This window comes from Maylandia zebra, linkage group LG5 (assembly GCF_041146795.1).
Source record: "Maylandia zebra isolate NMK-2024a linkage group LG5, Mzebra_GT3a, whole genome shotgun sequence".
In the NCBI taxonomy this organism is placed as follows: domain Eukaryota; kingdom Metazoa; phylum Chordata; class Actinopteri; order Cichliformes; family Cichlidae; genus Maylandia; species Maylandia zebra.
The window spans coordinates 35,629,457-35,653,372 of record NC_135171.1 but is presented as its reverse complement, the minus strand read 5'-3'; the positions used below and the strand labels follow the sequence as shown (position 1 = coordinate 35,653,372).

General features: G+C 40.1%; 1 protein-coding gene across 1 annotated transcript in view; it reads left to right on the top strand.

Annotated features, from left to right (window-relative positions):
- The window catches only part of slc12a5a (solute carrier family 12 member 5a), a 202,857-nt gene that overhangs the window by 66,269 nt on the left and 112,672 nt on the right, over positions 1-23,916 (top strand). The gene's annotated exons all lie outside the window — the stretch shown is intronic.

Genomic DNA, 23,916 nt, shown 5'->3' with positions numbered 1-23,916 from the left:
AAAACACCCTCCAAGATGTGACAGACACCTACATAACAAGGTAAGGTCTCTTGTGCCTTTTTTCTCTCTCTTTGTTAACACTTACTCTATGACATCATCTTGTTTTTATTTTCCATTTACTGTCACCCTCTTCCTGTCCACTATACTGAATAATAATTTCTACTATCTTTTGCTGCGTTGCTCTCTCCACTTCTGTCTTACCTTGTTTCTTCTTCTTTCTCCCTCTCTGATGTCCTTTCCACCTGCCCTAAACACTTAACATTATTTTACCTTCTCTTCATCTGGCTTCCATCACTAGATCTGTCACCTCGGTCTGCTGCCTCCAATCTCACTACTCGCCTTCCCAGCTGACTCAGCAGCTGGTTTCTGAGCTTGTACCAGTTTGTGTGTCAGGTGGGAACAGGTGACACCACAGGGCACACACTGACCTCACTGTGTCACTTTCACTCCAGCTCACATCAGGTTTGTTTGAGATGCTGCTTCTCTCCTTGAGGCTGCTTTAAAGCTTGTATGTGCTACTTGAAAAAAATTGAAAAAAGCTACCTAGAGGCACTCCGACTGGGGTTTCGGCTACTGTAAGACTTATTGAATGGCTGTTTTTCAGTATATCTCACTGTGTAATGTTTCCTTAGATTGTGGCATTTGGAGTTCAATGGGCTTTTGAGGAGATAATGGTAGTCATAAATTAAAACACATTAATTCCAACAGATTCAAAAAAGTGTGCTTGTTTCTTTTAATCAAAGCTAGAAATTATGTGTTATAACGAGATAAAGATAAATGTTTAGTTTACACCCAAAGTACTATTCAAATCTAGAATCTCTAAAGCATTAATTTCTGTCTGTCTCGGCATCTCTTTTTTTTTTAAATTGATACTCATTTTCACAGGACTGTATGCAGACCTGTGAAAATGCACAGGATACTGCACTGTTTCACTTTCTGTTTTGTTATCTGGAAAACTTTGCAGTAAATTACAAAGTCACAAGAGCAGAGCTAGAGAAATTCCTTCTCCTCCATTCTAGATGTCCAATAACTCTGAGGCAAGTGGGTAAGATGTGCTGTAGATGGACTCGCCGTGTGTGTGTGCGTGTGTGTGTGTGTGTCTTCCAAAGATGCCAGAGTTAATCAACAGAAGGGAATTTAATGCCTTTCTGCTTCCTGCTCCAGTGGGCAGTTAAAATTATAGCATTTAGATTCAGAAGCAGATATTCTCAGTTAGCTCTGGCTGGATCTACACCCTGCCTGTGAAAACTTTGGCATCACTTTATCAGCAAGAAGCTTTAATTTGTAGATGTACTTCACTTCACTTCACTACACTTGATGTAAAACACAAATTCCTCGGGTGTCTCTAGCTCCATTTCAGTTTTCGTTATGTGTGTCATTTTTCTGTGAAGTCGCAGATCCCAGAAAATTTAACAAGACCACACTGTGAATTTACAGCTTTAGGCTGCAGATGTAATAGTGATGGATGATGGAGTTTTGTGCAGGTTTTGTCCCCTGCAGCTGACAGGGATTTAAATTGTTTAGAAATGAGTTTCACAGAACAAATCTTACTGCAACTTATCATACACTCATTGTCCACTCATTCAAAACTAAGCCAGTAGTTGTGTTTATATGAAGAAATGTTTCATTATGATGAGGTCAATTGTTTATATGCACTTTGATTTTATACAGTCTTTAATGTGTTTAATGGTGTTTGCGTGTGTGCATACAGCTAATCGGAATATGGCAATACCAAAAGTGATGAATATGACATGCTGTCTTTGACGTTCACTGAAAATGAGTTTCAGAATGAGAGAATCTATCTATTATAATAAAATAAGCTCTTTACAGAGGACCACTTTAGCTCAGGAGCTGCAAGAACAAAAGCGTATCCATGTGGTCAGGACAGAGGGCAGCTAGAAGAGGATCAGGTTAAATCTTTTTTTTTTTTTTTTTTGCCTGTCCCGTTTGGATCTTTAGCCATCAGAATTGTTGTCTGAAGGCCAAGAAAGATGCCAAGTGGATTTACTTTACTAAGTGGATCATCATGGCCTTGCCATATTGGTCCATTTGATTGACCTTTATTATAATTATGTATTTATTTTATTTTCGTTTTTTAAAGACAGGACAGACATGACTGGGGGATAGGACAGTGAGAAAGAATGAAAGAAAGAGAGGGAGAGAAAGAAAAATAGAGGGGAGAAGAGATGGAGCAGAACAAGCAGAACAAAACGAGAGCAATAGAATAAACAACATCACGATGATATATGGGAATATAACGGTAAATACGAAATATTAAACATTATTGTGCAGCACGTAAGATCGACAGCGCACAGTGCGCTTTGAGGTAGGAGCCAAAAAGGGTGTCGTTTGTGTGTGTGAGCACCCGTGTGTACACCTGTGAGCATGAGCACGCTTGTTTTAAAAGGTTCCTTCATGTAATGATCTGCTAGAGGGTGTGGGGAGCCACAGCCCCGTCCTCCAGGGCATGAAGCGGGTATGGAGGAGATCAAAACTCCAGAAATCCAGAGGCCCTCAGAACACAAGAGACCAAGGAAGACCAACAGAGGGGCAGCCGCGCCACTATCCCAGAAAGAGCTGACGAGAGCCCCAGATGAGGGCTCACTCAGCAGCAGCGGAGCAGAAGCCAGGGGGGGTTGCAGTGATGTGCCCGTGAGCTCCGCCGGCAGCCAGCTGTGCCAGAGTGACCGAGCCCCAGGCCAAGAGGCCGAGGGCACCCCACCCCCGAAGTGGCCCGAGCGAGCACCAGGCTCCAGGCCCCGACAAGCAGGGATCAGGTTAAATCTTTTACATAGTACATACCTCTTTGTCTCACATAGAAGACATTACTGTCTTTCATCCTGTCCTTAAGCGCAGTGCAAGTGTTTGTGGCTTTTTTATTCTTATGCAACTGAAAGATAAATATTTAAACATTTCACAAGTGATTTTATATAATATTTCTCTTTATGCTCTCTCCAAAAAAAATGTTTGACATTACCTCATCGATATCAGTGGACTCCAATGGCACACTATAACATAAAATGATCCATGTCCTTGATGCAGTCTTAATTCTATCAGCCCTGGGACAAGCTATAATCTCATTATCTGTTGTTAACAGAGTCGGGGTTGGAGGGGTGTCTGTAGTGATGGGGATCTACCTCGGGGCAGATTACCTCTCCATTATCCACTCAGAATTGGACATTGTCACCTATCAAAAGCCAGAGGTGTCAATTGATCCAATCATGATTGCCAACTAATTATGGACGCCTTTCCTCAGTGGTCCATGGAGCTTCACAGTGGAGCAATGCTATGGATTTGCTGCTTTAAGGGTCACATTGTTTTCACATTGTCATTTTAAACATCGATATAATAAAATGAATTGCCACAGTTTTAATTGTCTATGTGTGTGATGGGCCAGTAACTGAAAAGTTTGAACAAAGCAGACATTACTAGTAAAGACTGAAGACTGTGCCATGTGCAGGTGTTGCATGGCGAGTCAGTATTGGAGAGCCTTATGAGTGCAGTCGACCGTCCAATTTGGTTAGTGGTGGCAGCCTTGGCTGTTTTTGACTTGGTTACTGCTTTTTTTTTTCTTTGTAAAAGTGTTTATAAATTTATGTTTATTATTAGATTTCAATTTAGATTCTGTGTCAGAGTCTTTATGTATTCTAAAATTCACAAACAAGCCAATAAAAATGGGGGTAACTTGTATTTTGCCTTTTATATTTGCATCTTCTTAAACTCTGTAATAATAAGTGATAGATGATGATCATACACAATAGGTTTACATACCACTGTAACCCATGACTTCCTCCAGCAAACAGTGGGTAATTCTATTTCCATTAAACATTGAAGAAATTTCTCAAAATAGTATGCTGTGTCATTGTCAGTATTATGTGATTATAACATTAAAAAGAGATCATATTTTATCCTGTCTTTTTTCTGTTGTAAGGAAAATTCAGAACATTGCCTTCTACTATCACAACTCACTTAATTGACTAACAGAAACATAATGTAATCAAGAGCTGTTGTCAAGGAGAAATTTTTCTGCAGTATGACCCATATCCCTCTTTAACTGAGCTATCACATAAAGCTTTAAATAGTCTTTGCTTCCTATATATATATATATATATATATATATATATATATATATATATATATATATATATATATATATATATATATATATATATATATGATGTGTGAGCAGGACTAGTTTATTTTTGGAGACTTTCTAGCCTTTACAGTTCCCTACCATTGCCATAGATCTCCCAAAGAAGCCAAAGTGGAGAAATGACACACTCATTGCATGTGAGAAGGAGCTAAGCACAGCATGGATTACAGCAGAACAGGGAGAGCACCTGCTGACCCAAAAGAAGTCAGCCTAGGCAAAAGACTGTTTCATGTGTTGTCCAAGTAGGAGGCAAAGAAACATCAAACAAAAGAACTACGCACACCTTAGTTCACTAACCTCTGGTAATTTCATTTTTCAAAAGAGTGTAGAAAAAATAAATCAAAGATGCCACAGATGCATGAAAATATGATTAGAAAGAATAGTAACTGAGAAGAGTTCAAGTCCACTGCTCCCAGTGGTCATTTTTGGCATAATTGTCAACTTGCTGCTTCTTTTACACGCTTGAATCTACCCTGAAGACTGTATGTACCCTGGATAAAAGTAACAGTCTTCAAAGGGCTATTTCAGTATCAGCTCATATTTTTAACAGAGACATAAGACAGGGGGTATCTTACTAGTGTTGCTGACAGTTTACGTCACTGTAATCTTCTGCCATGACTAAGAATTCTTGAGTGGTGATGTATTGCATATTATGCATTATGCATTTTCTGGCTGTTCGAATGCTAACCTCATAAAGCTGCTGAGTACCAGCCTAACAATGAAGTTCATGTGTCCACACTTGATGCAGACTGTCTGCAGATTGGTGGTTAGAATAGAGAACGTAATGTACCACCTATTCAGTGCCTGACTGCCTACCCCACACCCACACTCCACACACACTCCCAGAATTTCTGGTGAAAATGTAATTTACTACCAACTAGCCTATCGGTGTAGTGTAGCAGAGCAGACAGAAATAGCAACAAAGGTCAATGTAGCATAAAATTGACATCAGATTGCATAATGTGGAAACTGTAATGAGGTGATCTTTTTCGAGGAACGCTGTGATTTTTTTCCCCCTTTCTTTTTTTTTTTTTTTTTTTTTTTTTTTTTTTTTTTTTTTTAAATGACATCAGAAACAGCAGTATGCGACATTACGTGATGGCAGAGCTTCAGTTCATCCTTTGTCATTTTTTTTTTTTTTTTTTTTTTTTAATAAATAGGACAGGGGGAATGAATGAGAGAAAGAGAAAGAAAGAAAACCAAAGGGGAGAAGAGACTGTGAGAAGGGGGGGGAAGAGAGAGAAAAAAAAAAAAGAACTCCTGGGTCACCTGTATGGAGAAAAAAAAAAAAAACAAACAAACAAAAAAAACAAACAGAGGAGACAGCAAACAACAAAGAGCAACATAATAATAGAGAAAACAAAGCACCATCACAATAAACTAGCTAGTCATAGATATCAATATTTACTAAATAATAAACGATATTGTGCAGCACGCAAGATAGACAGCGCACAGTGTGCTTTGAGGCAGCAGCCAAGAAAGCTTTAGTCCGCGTTTGTGAATACCCATGTGTGCATACCTGTGTGGATCAGCATGCTTGCATTCCAAAGGTTTCTCCATGTAATGATCTGCTAGGGAGTGTGGGGGGGCCACAGCCCCATCCTCCGGGGTGTGAAGCAGGTATGGAGGAGATCAAAACTCCAGACATCCAGAGGCCCCCAGAACACAAGAGACCATGGAAGACCAACAGAGGGGCAGCCGCGCCACTGTTCCAGTAAGAGCTGAGGAGAGTCCCAGATGAGGGCTCGCCCAGCAGCCGCGGAGCAGAAGTCAGGGGGAGTTGCAGTGACGCGCCCGTGAGCTCCGCCGGCCCCCAGCTGTGCCTGAGTGACCGAGCCCCAGGCCGAGAGGCCGGGGGCACCCCACCTCCAAAGGGGCCCGAGCGAGCCCCAGGCCCCGACAAGCGGCCGCCAAGGAGTGAGCCGGTGTGTACCCGGACGCCCACCCCCAGACACAAAGAACCACCAACACACCGACACCTGAGGGAGTCCGCCACCGGCAGGGGAAGTGGTGGTGGGTGGAGATAGGCCTCCAAACCTTGGAGGGCCTGAGGTTCCCCCTTTCTTTTTAAACAGACTAGAGAAGGAAAAGGAGGATGCATATTTAAAGGGATAACGCAGGCATGACCCCTCTTTTAATAAACTCTATAAAAGTATGCACTTTTAGTTTTACATTCCACAAAATAATTTATTTTGCAGAATGAGCTACATTTTCTTAGTTCTGGTTATAAAATATATTCTCTCTTAATTGCTGACCTGCTTGTGTGTGCCCCAAGTTTGTACAGCTGGTTGATTAACGATGGCCTTTTGTGAGCTCACCTAATCTGGAGCTCATATCCCGTGGCCCTTTATGAGAAATAGCGCATCATAAACCAGGCTGCAGCCGCACCTGGTGGCTAAACATGTACGGCTGGATACTATTATATCATCATATAATTATTTTTGACTGCATATGACACAAAACAAACACAAAAAACCTCTCCTCAACCACAAAACACACCTGTTGCTTGCAGTGAATCCACCTCTATGTTTTAATTGATATATACTTTACCACATCTACACTGAATGCAAACACACCTATGTGGTGAGCTGTTGTAGAAATAATTAGTCAAGCAGCTTAGGACGTTTTTAAGGGCAGCTATACTTTCAGATCCAGCAGGCATGAAGCAGCATTAGGATTTGCTTTGCACATTTCTGGCAGACAAAAGGCTCACACTCTCCCTTTGGCCTTGTTTTAGTGCTTATTTAGCTTCAAATGGAGTTACTGTGGGGGTTAATTAGAGCATTCAGAATTATTAAAGAGAGTGTACATGTTGTGTGGAAAAACTTCTCTTTGTTCTGCATGTAGCAGCTGGGTTGGAAAGTATGAAACCTTTGATATTGTACTCTGACCATTAATCATTGATGTGTACAAAATAAATACTGTTATTTTGTTTAGTTTCCCACCTTTCATTGTTTTACATTATTGAAAATTCTGTCTATGTCTAAGGTTTTTTCAGTTTTGATTTTACTTAATACTTTGGGGAAACTTACATTTTTAAGGAAATCTTCCTAATTTGTCTTTATTGAAAAATAGCCTTCTTTGATAAATCAAAATCTCAGCAGAGGTTTTTTTGTATATTTTATAAATATATACATAACAGCCATGCTTCTAAGTGAAAAGACATAAAACTGAAAGATTTTCAAATAATATAAACCTTGTTAGTTAAGCATGTTGAGTTTACATGTAGTGAAAACATAATTTAGAAATTTGCTATATTTACCTGAAAATGGTACTTCTTAATGATCTTACAATGCCAGAGAGACTTTTTGAAGTGAAGTTAGGTATTTATGGCTCAGTAAATGACAGTCGCAATTTAATACTGTTTCTCAATGTATAAATGTAAGAATTTGCAAAAGGCAGTGATATTACCACCTACTAAAGAGCAACAAGCAAGTGTCCCTATAAACTCATTGGTCACTTTATTAAGTACACATTGCTTGTATCTGGTTGGACTGGACCCCTTTTGCTTTCCTGCCTTAATTGCTCATGGCACAAATTAGACAAGGTGCTAGAAACAAAGTTTTTGGTCCATGTTGATAAGATGGCATCACACAGTTACTGCAGATTCATCAGCAGCAGATACAGATCTCTTGTTCCACTGCTTCCCAGAGGTACTTTATTGGATAGAATTCTGATGACTGTTGAGACCATTTGAGAACTTACTGTTTGGGAAGCAGCCATCAGAAGATGTGTACACTGTGGTCATAAAAGGGTGGACATGGACAGGAACAACACTCAGACAGGCTGTGACATTTGAACAATGCTCAGTTGGTTCTGAGGATCTCCATGAAGTGTACCAAGAAAAGCCCCCACTGTTAACTTGAAGTGTTCATTAAGGCAGGGTGTATCCATGCTTTTATGGAATAGTCCAGAAAACAAATCAGAAAAAAAGGATTTAAAGGGGGGGATTTTCGTACTACTTTCACTTTCTGTGTTTTCACCCAACCACTACATTTAATTTCCAGAAATTTACCAAATGTAGCTGCCAACTCCTCACTAAAGATAATCCCTCTGATCATGATTCTGTGAAGACTGAACTAAACATCAATATATCTTACACTGGATAAATCGCCCCCTTCCCTTCTCAGTCAAGTGTCTCCTCTCTGACAAACAGATGTTCTCTACTCTAAAGCAGCTTATAAGACAGCATATTGCTCCACAGAAGACATGCCTACAGTACCTTGGCGTTTTTAACACAATGCACCAGCTTGTTGATTCACTCTTTACTCTGTTACTCTGTCTTGCCTTGTATTTAGTTACCCCATTCTGTTAGTTTGATTCTATTCACCTGTGCCTTGTTTTGCCTCGCCCTGATTACCTAATCTGTCTATTTAAACTGTCAGTCTGCTTGTGTTGGATGTGGCGTTTAGTGTGAAGCAGGATTTTGGCATGATGGCGGAAAGAACCTATTATGTCCAAGTTGTTAAACTGCACCTAAAAGTACCACGTGCGTGTTTTCATTTGGTGATTTAGAAGCTGTATAAAATGTTGTTGCTATATTTGATTCTTATGTGCTGTTTAGTCTCTATTACACTGCTGGAACTGCAACTACTGGACCACAGAATGAGCATCAATAATACCTGTTCAATCAATAAAATTAATTTTATCAGGCCTTGGGACAGTAACTTTAAATATTTAAATTGATATGGTTTAAAGTTTCAATGGTCTAATGTGCAGCCATCACCTAAAAAGTAAACAGGAGTACTGGGAGTGCACCCGGGTATACAGAAAAAATTATCTGCAACTAAAATGTTTATTTTATCGCTCTGTGGGCTAAATCACCAGATTAAAGATTTGCTGCAGCCTTCCATTTGTCCTTTTTGTAACCATATTGCATTTACTGTTAGATTTTTTAAATGTTTTTTAAAGATCATGTTCTCTGGTGGAAAAATCGTATGACCTGTGAAAAAGACCCTTTTACATTGGTTAGATGCTGCCAAGACCACCGCTTTCATGTGAATGAGCAGGAGAAACCCTGAGATGGCTTCAAAAGTTCTGCCAAATTTTTCTTGACTTCATTTTTTTCTTTTTTCTTTTTTTTTAAGAGCTTTTCCCTTAGGAGCCTGATGAGGTGCTTCCCATATTCCCTTGCCAGTGTGATTGTTGCATGTTTTGCCTCCTCCTGGAGGATCTGCTTAGCATATTTAATAATGGTATCACTGGGGTCCTTTTTTACAGTGAAGTTTAGAATATGGGCAATACAGATGGAGCTGCAGTCCCCTACCACAGGCAGTTATATTGGATGCTCCATCAGTTACAAGGCACGTGTGATGTTATTCCCCATTTCTCCCTGAGGGATCACACAAGCTAAATTTCTTTCTATGTGTGTCCATTAAAGCTGACTGGATACTGGAATGTTTCCCATCCACAGAATGGCAGGTCACAACCGGCATCCATGTTAATGGATGTCCACATATCTGCTGTTACCCTAATTGTTTCTACATTGGCTTTCCTTTTCTCAACCTGGAATTCTTTCCCACAACCACTGCCTTCACAGCCTAAAGGATGGGGGAAAAAGAAAAAAAAAAAACCCAGGTTGGATCCAGTTTTGACACAAATTCCTTATATCCTGTGCCCTCCAATATGCTGAGAGGCTAGTTGTCTTTGATAATCATTAATACCAAGGTCTCATTCAGGTCCTTCTTTCTGGTCACTAGTCAGTCTTTTTTATAATGTAGTATAGTAATAATAGATTATGGTATTATAGTATTATTATTGATAGAACTAATATAGTATTAGTTCTGTCAATTCCATTATTATAGTTGATAACAAAATGCAGTTGTGTCACCCACACCAACAAAGTGACAACAGTAAGCTACAAAGTTGATCGATTGCGATAGATGTGTATTCATAAATTCATAAATACTCGAACCACTTCCTGAACCAGCGAGACTTCAAACATCAGTGACAACACTCGAAAACACAAGAGTCGATACGCGCTTCACTAAAAGCTTCCAGGATTTACCAACGTTCGGAAGCAGCGGTGCGGTTTGACCAATTACTAGTGTTTACCCTTTCTCAGGTTACTTCTAATGGGCTTTATGATTTTATTTTGAATTTTTCCACCTTCCAATTAAAGGTGTGTTTTCAGTTTATTCAGTCTGTGTTTAGTCTGCATTTGGGTCATAAATCCTGCATTTCATGACACATTGCAAGCAAAACCTATAACAGAAGCAAAGTTATGTGCAAATTAACCAAAGAGTTGATTGTCTTTGTATTTTGGTTTGACCACACTGACACTGATCACAGTGGGGAGGACAAAATATGTAGAGCCATGTTTGTAAATGAGGCCCTCATTACTTTCTGTTCTCATTCAGGCCAGTGTCCCCCACTCCTCCTCTTTGTCGTCTTCTCTCACTTCATTTTTCTCTCTCTGTTGCTCCATCTCTTTTCTTTAGAGAAAATAAAACTGGGTCACAGCTTCCTTCCTCCTGCTCCTCCACCTCCTCAGTGGCTTTAATGGAATGAATAGAAAAAAAGAGGCTGAGTTAATGCAGTGCTGGTGGATGTATGGATGCAGTAAAGCTATGGTGCTCTACACACACACTAGAGATGTAATCCCAGACACTTAAAATATATCTCTGCTCTCTCAGAGCGTCTTATCCACTATTGTCTGCCTTTTTTTTCCTGTACAAGGTGCATCTCACCACTGCTTTTCTTCCTGCTACGTCTTTATCTAACACTTCAGAGGTTCCAGCATGGACTGCCTACCGCCACAGCTCAATAGTTCTGTCAAGCTCACCTTTTTAATGTGGGAAGATGTCAGTCTTCCTTCGCTCTCTCGCACACATACAAAGGATCAGCTACTTATATATGCTACAATATCTTCAACAGCGGTGGAATCAGCATAACAGTACTGTCATAATACTAAGTGTTGGGCATAGCAATGATGTCTTATGATGTCTTAGTACATTGTAACACAACAGATGCTAAAGTATGAATGATTCAAAGCATCTGACCATTATATATCAGCATCACTGTCAACCTGGTTTATTTGGGATTAAACGCAAGTTCCTGTTAGAAGGAATAGCTTAGATTTATCAACAATTTCATCATCATTGAAGTATTCTCAAGATATGCAAGAATTTAAACATATCGTTCATTTATGTTTATCCAACTACAAGTAAATATCAGTGCATATTTATGCATACAGACTAAATTAACTTTAATGTCCTCTGTATACAGAGTGTTGATGACCTCAGTATTTTTCAGTGTTTTTCCCTGAGAGCCAGAGGCTGCTGTGAAAGGATTAGACGATTAGAAAGACAACACTCTGAGATCGGCTGGCAGGCTTCATCAGATAAACATGTTTAGAGCAAACAAAAGTGTCGTAACATTGCCGGACCACTTTGATCCCCTCGTACTTCCTGCCAAGGCTACAAGAATCTCGCTTACATCTTCAGATGCCTGTCTCACTATCAAAGCCTTGTCAGATGCGGGGGCTCGTTTCTCAGGACTGCCCCAGCTATTCTTAGATTAATTACTTTACAACCCCTCTGAGGGCCAAGAGGTTCTGTATGCCCCGGAGCTTTCAACACTTAACAAATCTCTGACAACATGCACATGTAGACTCTTAGCCTTGGACAACACGTCCTATGGTCACATAATATGACAATATTTAATCAAAGTGTGTGTGCGTGCGTGCGTGCGTGTGTGTGTGTGTGTGTGTGTGTGTGTGTGTGTGTGAGAAAGGGGTGAAAGGTAGTTGAGCTGAATTGATTTTTGCCCTCCGCTTTGGTTCCAGCTTATATTTGATAATGACAGTGGGTGTACTTTCATTCTGCAGAAACCGCCCTTCACAAAGTACAAAGCTATGATTAGATTTGTTTGTGAAGGACAAAGGTTTTTTTTGTTTTTGTTTTTTCTAAAGGAAGGAGAGGGGAGGGGATACTGTAAAGAGCACCAGGTAAAGTGATGGACAGTAGTAGACCGAATCTACCCACCCTTTCCTCTGTCCTATATCCATTATCATCTATACAGTGGGGCAAAAAAGTATTTAGTCAGCCACCGATTGTGCAAGTTCCCCCACCTAAAATGATGACAGAGGTCAGTAATTTGCACCAGAGGTACACTTCAACTGTGAGAGACAGAATGTGAAAAAAAATCCATGAATCCACATGGTAGGATTTGTAAAGAATTTATTCGTAAATCAGGGTGGAAAATAAGTATTTGGTCAATAACAAAAATACAACTCAATACTTTGTAACATAACCTTTGTTGGCAATAACAGAGGTCAAACGTTTACTATAGGTCTTTACCAGGTTTGCACACACAGTAGCTGGTATTTTGGCCCATTCCTCCATGCAGATCTTCTCGAGAGCAGTGATGTTTTGGGGCTGTCGCCGAGCAACACGGACTTTCAACTCCCGCCACAGATTTTCTATGGGGTTGAGGTCTGGAGACTGGCTAGGCCACTCCAGGACTTTCAAATGCTTCTTACGGAGCCACTCCTTTGTTGCCCGGGTGGTGTGTTTTGGATCACTGTCATGTTGGAAGACCCAGCCTCGTTTCATCTTCAAAGTTCTCACTGATGGAAGGAGGTTTTGGCTCAAAATCTCACGATACATGGCCCCATTCATTCTGTCCTTAACACGGATCAGTCGTCCTGTCCCCTTGGCAGAAAAACAGCCCCATAGCATGATGTTTCCACCCCCATGCTTCACAGTAGGTATGGTGTTCTTGGGATGCAACTCAGTATTCTTCTTCCTCCAAACACGACGAGTTGAGTTTATACCAAAAGGTTCTACTTTGGTTTCATCTGACCACATGACATTCTCCCAATCCTCTGCTGTATCATCCATGTGCTCTCTGGCAAACTTCAGACGGGCCTGGACATGCACTGGCTTCAGCAGCGAACACGTCTGGCACTGCGGGATTTGATTCCCTGCCGTTGTAGTGTGTTACTGATGGTGACCTTTGTTACTTTGGTCCCAGCTCTCTGCAGGTCATTCACCAGGTCCCCCCGTGTGGTTCTGGGATCTTTGCTCACCGTTCTCATGATCATTTTGACCCCACGGGATGAGATCTTGCGTGGAGCCCCAGATCGAGGGAGATTATCAGTGGTCTTGTATGTCTTCCATTTTCTGATGATTGCTCCCACAGTTGATTTTTTCACACCAAGCTGCTTGCCTATTGTAGATTCACTCTTCCCAGTCTGGTGCAGGTCTACAATACTTTTCCTGGTGTCCTTCGAAAGCTCTTTGGTCTTGGCCATGGCGGAGTTTGGAGTCTGACTGTTTGAGGCTGTGGACAGGTGTCTTTTATACAGATGATGAGTTCAAACAGGTGCCATTCATACAGGTAACGAGTGGGGGACAGAAAAGCTTCTTACAGAAGATGTTACAGGTCTGTGAGAGCCAGAGATTTTCCTTGTTTGAGGCGACCAAATACTTATTTTCCATCCTAATTTACGAATAAATTCTTTACAAATCCTACCATGTGAATTCATGGATTTTTTTTTCACATTCTGTCTCTCACAGTTGAAGTGTACCTCTGGTGCAAATTACTGACCTCTGTCATCATTTTAAGTGGGGGAACTTGCACAATCGGTGGCTGACTAAATACTTTTTTGCCCCACTGTAGCCCACTGTAAATCACCTCTCAGGAGTCTGGGGCAAAACTGAAATAGTTACAGTGTAATTTTCTTGAACCCATCCAAACACAATTTTATGCGAATAAACTGATAGCTATGTACGATATAAGCTGTTGTGCTGCATGCAGCTTTTTTTGTTTGTTTGTCCTCCGGTGTGCTGTAGGAGGATATTAGACTGCTTTGAGCAGAGTCTGATCAGATTTACAGTTGAGAGAGGGAATAAGACACATGGGAAATCTAATGTGCTACAGTATTGTGATAACAGACTGCATTCTCAAATTGTTTCACCAAGGTCCTGCAATAACACTCTGTGTAAATATGTCCACGTTGTTTATAGGAGTCATTTTAATGTTTGCATATTTCATTTTCAATGTACCGCAGATAATGCATTATTTATCACCATGCAGCTTTAATTAGACTGATGGCACTCAGCATCCAGTAAAGATTTGACTTTGACATATGTGGGTTGTTTTTGGTTGAATAACTTTGGATTCAACACATGTAATATTACTGTAGAAACATTAACTCGATGCAATGTTTTTATGAAGCAAGTGTCAACTTGTTACAAACATCATAATTCTAAGGATCAGAATGGTGACTTTGATGTGTCCAGTGCTGATGCTGACTGAGCCTTTTCAGGCCAAGATTTTTGACAGATAAAGAAAGTCTCTGTATTGCATTATTTAAGCATAAGCGCCTGGTCTGAAAATATTATTCAATTTCACACACTAAAAGAATTCAAAGAGAATATTATGAATGTTGTTTCATTTCAAAGCTTTTGAGCTTCCATTTTACATTTGGAAAGAAAAGAACCATGTTTCAAGCTTCCTGAGAATTTCCTTGGTTTTGTCAGAGTGTCTTTTGTTATGTTCCCAATGTCCAGAGCTTTTGTTTTTGTGGGTGCCAGATGCTATAAAATGCTGAATGCCCTTGTCAATCTCTGGAGGTGCCCAGATAGACCATAATGATCTGGCAGTTGTCCAAGACAGCCAGAACACACGAGAAGACAAGGCACAGCTAATGATACTGCAGGTTGGAACTGGTCGTCTTCTCACTTTATCTCATCCTATAACAAGCATATAGCAGCTTGTGTAGTGCACTATTGAGTACTGCAGTGAGAAAAGTGTGGCAGTTTGAGTGCTTTTCTAGTGGCCAGTAACTGAACTGACTTGATGTAGGGACCACACAGAGTACTGCAACTTTTGGCTTCAGTGTGTGACATACACCATTCTGATATTTTTTATTTTTTTGGTATATAATTGCATTTATCTAATCCTCATCCAGTGGAGGTTTTGGACACACAAGCTCAGAATAAGCAGAACTCGAGGGTCTATCAAAAATGTATAGAAGTATGTGGAAATCCCTTAGGCTACGTTCACACTGCAGGTGAAAGCGCATTAAATCAGACTTTTTTGACTCTATGCGACCCATATCCGATCATGGTATGACAGTTTGAACGGCACAAATCCAATATTTTCAAATCCAACCTAGGTTACTTTCGTATGTGTATGTATGTATGTACTGAATCCGATACATATCTGATGTTTTAGAAAGCAACTGGTGTTTGAATGGTCATGTCGCATTAAATCCGTCTTTTACGTCACTGACACAAGGTTGAACTGAACACAAACCAACCCCACCACTCCTGGTTCCGACTCCGTGTCCATATATAACTCTGCATGGAGGTAGCAGCCACTGCTCCAAACAAGGCCATTGTTAAAGCACGGGCTCTCTTTTTTCTCAGTGTCCTTCTTTCTCTAATTAATTTGTCAAAATTCTGTCAGTTATGACTGTGCAGAAATTGATAGACTGCTGAAACAACACCTACTAGCTCTGTAGTCGCCATTTTTACTTCCGTAAACAGAGCGCGTTGTGTGTGACGTCTTCTTTTGCGCATGCGAGCCGCTTTGAGGGCCGTGAACCGTTCATACTAGAGCGCATTTGCTGTCACATTTTATTTGTAGTGTGAACAACCAGACAAAAAAATAGGATTTAATCAAAAAATTGGAATTGAGCATTAAGACCTGCAGTGTGAACGTAGCCTTAAATGCTCTCTTCATGTATTTATTTGCAGTGAAAGAATTCATTTGACTACATTTGACTTTGAAATTTTCCACTTGCATCTTGTTTCATATATGTTGCATGCGTATAGGTATAAGAATCAGACAAAACAGCTCTAGTCCTGTGTGTTGTATTCTGTGATACAACACAGAGTAATGAAATTTGAAAAGGAATCAGACAACCTTGTTGCCAGACTGCAGATATAATATAAAAAAAAAATCCCTTTCAAAACACTAATGCAAAGGGGAACTCATTGCCTAATGTGATTTAGCAAAATTAAAATTTTTGTATGGGTGGAGACAGAAAGTCACACCTGACCAGCATATTGTCTTCCCCATGCCTCTTGCAAAATAACGTTCTTTAAGACATTGGACATATTTTGCAAACTTTGTTTGTAGTTAAGCTTAGGTTTACATTCTGTAGACTGTAGCTTTTTATAGAATAAACTATACAGGCATAAGAGTAGTATCAAAAAGAAACTTGGTAATTTACGGTAACTGCAAAAGAGGTTTTATAATCTGCAAAAAGTATTGTGACAGTGCTGGTGTTATTTCTTACTAATCGAAAGATGTCTAGATTGAAGCATAAAACAGGCTTAAAAGATAAACCAGTGTTTTGCCTACACTTAAAGCTTCAAACCAATTTTAAATTGTACCTTTAGTCATTTTGTTATTAGCAACCTGTTGCAAAAATGCATTAATTGTTCCAAATTCTTTAGCTAACCCTACAAAAAATGCCAGAGATGACACAGGATGAGAGGCACATAACAATATTTTTACACCAACAAGGTGATTTGGAAGTAGGGGTCGGTTTTTATAATCGACTTATCAATTAAAATCCATTCTGGCTTGGATAACGTGAAATCGATTCATTAAAATCCTGAATCGATTTTTTAATATAAATTTATTTTGCCCGAAACGCCAGAATCTCAGGTGAAACCTTACAAAATTTCAACAACCACCAAACAGCTAAGACAGTAAATGAGAGCAGGTACACGGCTTCTGCACAAAGAAGTTCAGAATCAGTGAGATGTCGCCTTTCTCACCTGACAGCACGGACACGGTCGCTGAAAGCCGACAGCTCGCTGATTCTGATGTGTTGGCGGGTCCGCGCTTTGTGTTTACACCCTTTTTGCGTTGATTCTAAAGCTGTTAGTTTTATCTCTCTCCAAACAATATTGACTGAACCATCAGCAAAAGAAGATCCAAACTACGCTTCACATAAAAATTGTCATGAATTCCCTCTGACTTTTACTGTTTTGCTTCTACCACAATAAAATCACACTTCATGCACAGCTCTCTCTCTCGCTCTCTCTCTCTGTACTTCAAGAACAGTTTCCCGTCTAAAAATCTGTTTTCTGCATTATTCGCTTGCTTATTATGCACAAGTCTACCGTTGTTTACAGCGCTGTCGGCCGCTGTTTTTTTTTCTTTTACTTACTTCCGAAAAGAAAACCTAATTTCTGCCGTTCAAATGTTCCCCATCAGTTCAATACTGAACAAATTTAAACTTTTTAAAATACTGCAAAATGTAAAACGCTCAGCTGTGTCTCTAATAAAACCGCTGTAACTTCAGAGGTAATGTTCATGTGTTGATTAATGGTTTTCTTTTGTTTTTGATCTACCGCAGAATATTTTTATAAAATCCCAGGCCAGGAAAACCACCTTCATGTTTTTCTGTGTTTTGTCTTCAGCTACTTTTACACAAAGGCATCTGCTGTGATGCTTACACCTTTGATAAAGTCTTGCATGAGTCAGCTTCCTTTTATAGATACAAAAATATGTAAATCTACTGATCTGAATTATAATATTTCTGACTGTCAAAATTTCGCAGATTCAAATCGAATTGAATCGAATCGAACTGAATCGAATCAAATTGAATCGAATCGTGGATCGAATCGATTCGGGACCTTGTGAATCGGAATCGAATAGATTCTAGAAATCAGTGACGATACCCAGCCCTATTTGGAAGTAGAAGGGTGCCTGTCAAAAAGCCTCTCTTATTGAACGTAAATGGGAAGGAAAGGCTGAGGTATTCTAAATTATACAACAACTGGATTGAAAATCAGTGGTAACAGATGTAATGTAGTGAGTGGCTGTAGCCCTCTGTAAAACATATTGAGGGAACAAAAAGCAGCCAATATGCAAAGAAGAGTTTTCAGTGGAGAAGTATTCCTGAAAACTAGAGAGCTGAGGCAGTGTTGAAGAATAAGGGTGGTCGTACTTAAAATATTGACTTTCAAGCTTGTTAGAACAGTACAAACTCTATTTCTGTTTTATAGACTCTATTTCGATTTATTTGTGCACATTTCAATAAATCTCTACATCATGGGGCTCGAGACCTTTGTACAGTACTCTAATTCTAAATCTTAGTGCAGAGAGCAAGTATTTTTATTCCCAGGCGTAATATGTTTCCTTTGTCTTTCATTTGCTCCTTAAATTTTTTAGAGGTCTGTGCTCTTCTAGTCACCTCAAGCTTTCACTCCTCTCCTTTCCATCCATTCCACTTTTTTTGTTGTTGTTGTTGTTGTTGTTGACACAATGTCACTGTGCCAGAAGCCCTGCTTGGAAATATAATTGAATTTCTTTTGACAATGGCCTGTCATCATCAAACATATTTTGAGTATGTGCTACCCCGCTTTATTAGTAGGCTTCTGAGCAGAATGGACCTTAGTAAAGATCTATTTAAGATACACATAAAAAAAAGACATAAAAAGACTGATAATTTAATTTGAACCCTTTGAAATAACAAATTTTTAAAGGATTTTTTGAAACAGAATGGCTAAATTTACATTTTAAAGGTAATTAATTAGCAGCAGTGCTTCTCCGGGAAACAAAATTGCAGATACACACAATTGAATTTACACATTTCTATCTCACATGCATGTAATCAGGCACAGACAACAAGTACAATTTCAGAAAATGTATGACTGATACCGTACATCTGCATAGAGGCGTAAAAGCCTTTTATTTGTCAATTTTCCCTCACCTTCTTTCCACACTACTGAACTGCCCACAACCTCGCAGATGCTGCAGAGTCTTGTTTTATGTTTTTTACAACGTTGATGGGTTCCTGCAATGCCCACAGCTCTTGTGAATTTTTACACTCCCTCACATTCACAAGAACCCAGAGGAAGGCTCACAAATTTAGGTAACGTAGTTTTTGATCCACTCAGTATTGCTCTGTTCCTCACTGAGTGCACCTTCCATATAATACCTAAAGAGCTCCTTTTGGCAGTGTCTGATTGTTGTATGGGTTTGTGCTAATCCAATAAAAGGCCCTGTTTGTAGACAAAATACTGTTAAGCTGTCAGCAAGCCATGCTGTTTAAGATTGTGTTTTTAGGTGGCTGAGTGAATCAGCAGTACATGCACAGAATAGTGCCCGCAGGAAATTTGAATTCCATCAATGAGACTTTGGTTTCGCTGGGGACAAGGTCACTGAGGCAGTTAAACAATTCCTTGGTGTGGGTGGAAAAGGTCCGCCCTGGGCTTCTGAAGGCTCTGGATGTTGTAGGGCTATCTTGGTTGACATGCCTCTGCAATGTTGCGTGGAGATCAGGGGCGGTACCTCTGATTTGGCATCTTTAAGAAGGGGGACCGGAGGGTGTGTTCCAACTGTAGGGGGATCACGCGCCTCAGCCTCCCTGGGAAAGTCTCACACTGGAACGGTTCGTAGCCGAATGTGAAGTGGTGGGAATAAGAATCAGCACCTCCAAATCTGAGGCTTGGGCTGTTCGATATAACGATATATATCGGATGACGATATAAAAACGTCTATCGTTTCATTTTACGCTATCGTTTGTTTCGTGGTGTCGCAAAATAAACTGTTTACGGCAATATTTTTTCATCGTTTTGACGGTCACTGTAGTGGCTATATTAATTTCTTAAAGTTCTCTTTCTGTTATATTTTATATAACCACACTACGGACAAGCGCCTGTTTTTATGCGTTGTGGTTACCAACAACGACGGTAACAGCGTCGCGTGTCCGCTTGTTTATGTTTCACATAAACTTTTCACAATAAAGCTCAAGATCCTGTTGAGACTTTTCAAAATAAACTGAATCACGTGAAAGAGCAGATTATTTACGGATGAGAAGTGAAAAAGAGCCGCCGGGTGCTAAAAAATAAACCTTAGACTCAAACGTCAGAACAGGCTTTCCCCCGCAGCACGCTGTGTAATAAATACTCACAAAGAAAACGGCGGCCTTTACAACTTATGTCTAAAAATGTATAGTTTCATGCATCGGTTAAAACACTCGACTCCAGCTACATGACGCGCAGCTGGAAACACTTCCCGCAAGTCGAGCTGCCCGAGATTCACAGAATTTACAGAAAATGTTACATTTTTGTGATTTATATCATTATTGGTACGATAGAATTCTTATATCGGGATATGAGATTTTGGTCATATCGCACAGCCCTATCTGAGGCCATGGTCCTCAGCCTGAAAAGGGTGGCATGCCCACTCTGGCTCAGCGACGAGTTCTTGGCCAAAGTGGAGGAGTTTAAGTATCTCGGTTTCTTGTTCACGAGTGACTGCAGAAGGGAGCGGAAGCTGTATCGGTCTTTTGTGGTGAAGAGAAGCTGAGTGTAAAAGCGAAGATCTCTATTTACCGGTCAATCTATGTCCCTGCCCTCACCTTTGGTCATGAGCTGTGGGTAGTGACCAAAAGAGAGAGATTGCGGATACAAGCCGCGAAAATGAGCTTCCTCCAAAGGGTGGCTGGCCTCTCCAGAAGGAGGCTCCGGGGCATACTCAGGACACATTGGAGAGATTGTATCTCTCGGCTGGACTGGGAATGTCTTGGTGTTCACCCGCACAAGCTGGAGGAGGTGGCTGGGGAGAAGGAGGTCTGGGCGTCTCTGCTTAGGCTGTTGCCCCACGACCCAGCCCCAGATAAGCGGAAGCAGATGGATGGATGGATGGATGGATGATACCAATTTCTTTATTCTTTTGGAAATATAAGTACACCCTTAATGCTTCCACAGCAATTAAGTAGCAGCCATGTTTTGCTTGATTAATGAATTGTCAGCAAGTAAGATAAGATAAGATAAGATAAGATAGAACTTTATTAATCCCTCGGGTGGGTTCCTCTGGGAAATTCGATTTCCAAAAAAGCACAGCACCGACAGAAGTTACAGAGTTATACACACACACATATATATAAATACAGAGACAATATAAATAAAATATACGAAGGGGATAAATAGAATAAATAGGAATAAAAATAAAAATACAAGTGAATTGCACATTTCAAGTATTGACATCTCTATCAAGTGTGACCATCTCTATCAAAGTGGAAGTATAGGCAGTTTGCTTCTCTTCTCTCTGAGTGAGCATCCCAGCAAATTCTACCCTAGGACAAACCAATAAATGCTCAGAGAAATTGAACAAAAAGCCCCAAAGGCTACATCTCAGACACTACAGGCCTTAGTTAGGTGTTGAATGCATGCAAGTTCATGACAGTATAATTAGAAAAAGACCTGTAAGTGTTGTTTGGAAGTAGGAGAAAGCCTTTTCTCTTTAAAAAGAACATGGAAGCATAGCTTAGGTTTTCAAACCTGCATCTGAACAAACCGAAAGTCTTCTGGAACAATGTCCTTTGGACAAACTGTGCATTTAATGCACAGCGCCACACTTGGCAAAAAGCAAACAGCAAATCGGCAAAAACACCACAAGCCACCTGTCAAGCACGGTAGTGAAGGGGTGGTAGTTTGAGCTTATTTCGCAGCCACAGGACCTGAGCACTTGCAGTCATTTGACTGCAAGGTGCCGGTAACTGGTTTAGTGCATTTGAGCCTGCAATACAAATTTATTTAGAGGAGCTCCATTTCAAGGTCAGTGTTGGCAAACAAAGTATTACATCCATCAGTGATGTAAAACAACGAATTACTCAAATTTACAGTTGGCTGAATGTCTACTTTGTTGCCCGATCAAAAATATTACAGAGATTTGGCAGACTGTTTGACAGCATCAGCTGATTTGATGCAAATATGTTTTTGCTTCAGTCAGCCAACACGAACATCAGTGTGTGAGTTAATGCAGTGAATTTTGCCCAGGTGACTTGTAAAGCTGCACAGAGGTAGATTAGTAATATCTTTTCATAACCTCACCACACTGTCCCATTTATGAGTCTACTTGATGGTGCTAGTTTGGGCTGATTAAATATTGCATGTAAACAGCTGCAGTAGTGAAGCACTTCGGCCTGGTTTATTTAGACTGGAGCTGTGGCATGAACTGAGCAGTGACAGCTTAAACAGACCACCTGACATCAAAAAGGGTGCACTGGATAGGTGCTATAGAGTCAAGTATGTTTTGTGATAATGTAGGAGCACTGTGTGGTGTGCCTTACCTCATTTGTCAAGTAGACTGTTTTGTTAACCATTGACTCTATTTAACACACAGTAATCAAGGATCTCACAAGGAAATGCATTTCTTGAAAAGAACTGCACAAAGCTGAAAGCCACAGCTTTGCTTTTCTGGAGTTCAACGACTTAGTGGTAACAGACTATGATCCTTATGTAATGGTTGCTTTCTTTACTTTTCTCAACAGGTAAGATGGTGTCCATTCAAAAGTACTAAAGTGGCATCCACACTGTAAGTGATTCGCTTGTCATGTACCGATTTAAAGCTAACAGTTGGTTGCTTTCAAGGCTCTGGTTGTCTAGGTATCCCTCCAGTGTGTTTTCTACTAGGTGTCCTGCACTCTCATTAGTAGTTCCTCAATTGCGCTTCTGCAAGTTGAGAAAAGTTTATCTCCTTATCTCCACTAGCTTCCTGCCCATGTCATGATACTAACATTTATTTTGCTCATAGTTGCTTGGAGATGCCAAATTTTATTTGCTTCCTATGGCTCCCATGTTTCTGTGAATCACTTCCAGTGTGTGTAGAGCTTAATGGCTGGTAAAGGGTAGAATGAGGTTCTGGATGGGGTCTTGGTGGAGATCTATGGAAACTTCAGGATCACTTCTAAGATTGGATAAATATTATCAATTTGTTTTGTGGTTGTGGATACAGCATCATATTAATATAGAGCGCACCACAGCCAAATACCACAGTGTGTATAGCTTATGATAATTTGCCATATGTGTCCCCATATTGGCCTTAATAATAAAAAATCCAATTCTTAAGTAGACATTAAACTCGATTGCTGACATTGCTGTAATTTAACAAATGTTTGGTAACTACAACACAAAATTAAGTTAACTATCCATCCAGACAGCTGTAATGGCCAGTTGCTGCTGACTAAATGACGGGCCACCAGTTAATAAGTGTTGCAGGACAGGATATTTGGATGTCTACAGGAGTATAGTCCCACAATACAGTTCCATATAGCAGACATGCATGAACTGGAGTTCTTTACCTGGATTGTGGATGCAGTGGGATCAGTGTTCATGTCATGTCATGTACCCACATTGGCAAAGTATCATTATTACATTAAAAAAAATGCCCCTGTCGTTAATAATCCATGAGTTACTTCCACTCCCTTTAAAAAACCTAGAAAACCTCTGCCTCATCATTCACTTGAAAAATCAAAGAAAATAAAAATTTCATGCACATGGACCACATTCTTTGAGCAATTACTTAATAAATCTGTTTGAGTGTAAATGAAGTAGAGATGAGCAAGTCATTGAGGACACTCCTGAATCACCTGAAGGTTTCTGTAAAGGTTTTACTTCCATTGGTATTATAATTTAATTTTGTGAAGGTCTCCTGTTGTTACAAACTACGATGTAGTAATGATCAAAAACAGAGAAATGTATCTGTACACCGAACTCGGTGATGCAATTTATTGTCAAGCTTCAAGGTATTGCTTCTGTGTCAAGGTAATTGTACCTTGACAATACCAGTTTTGTTCTAGACATTGGTAATAAATTTATTCATTGAAGCTGAGCATGCAGTTGTATTTTTTTCTCCTTCTCTTTTTGTTGAAATCCATTCTGTGCATCAGCGCTACTATGACTAAAACCAAGATTAATTGCTTTCATATCTCTAGTGTAGAATCACAACCACTGGAACACACAAAGAAGCACGCGCACACACACACACACACACACACACACACA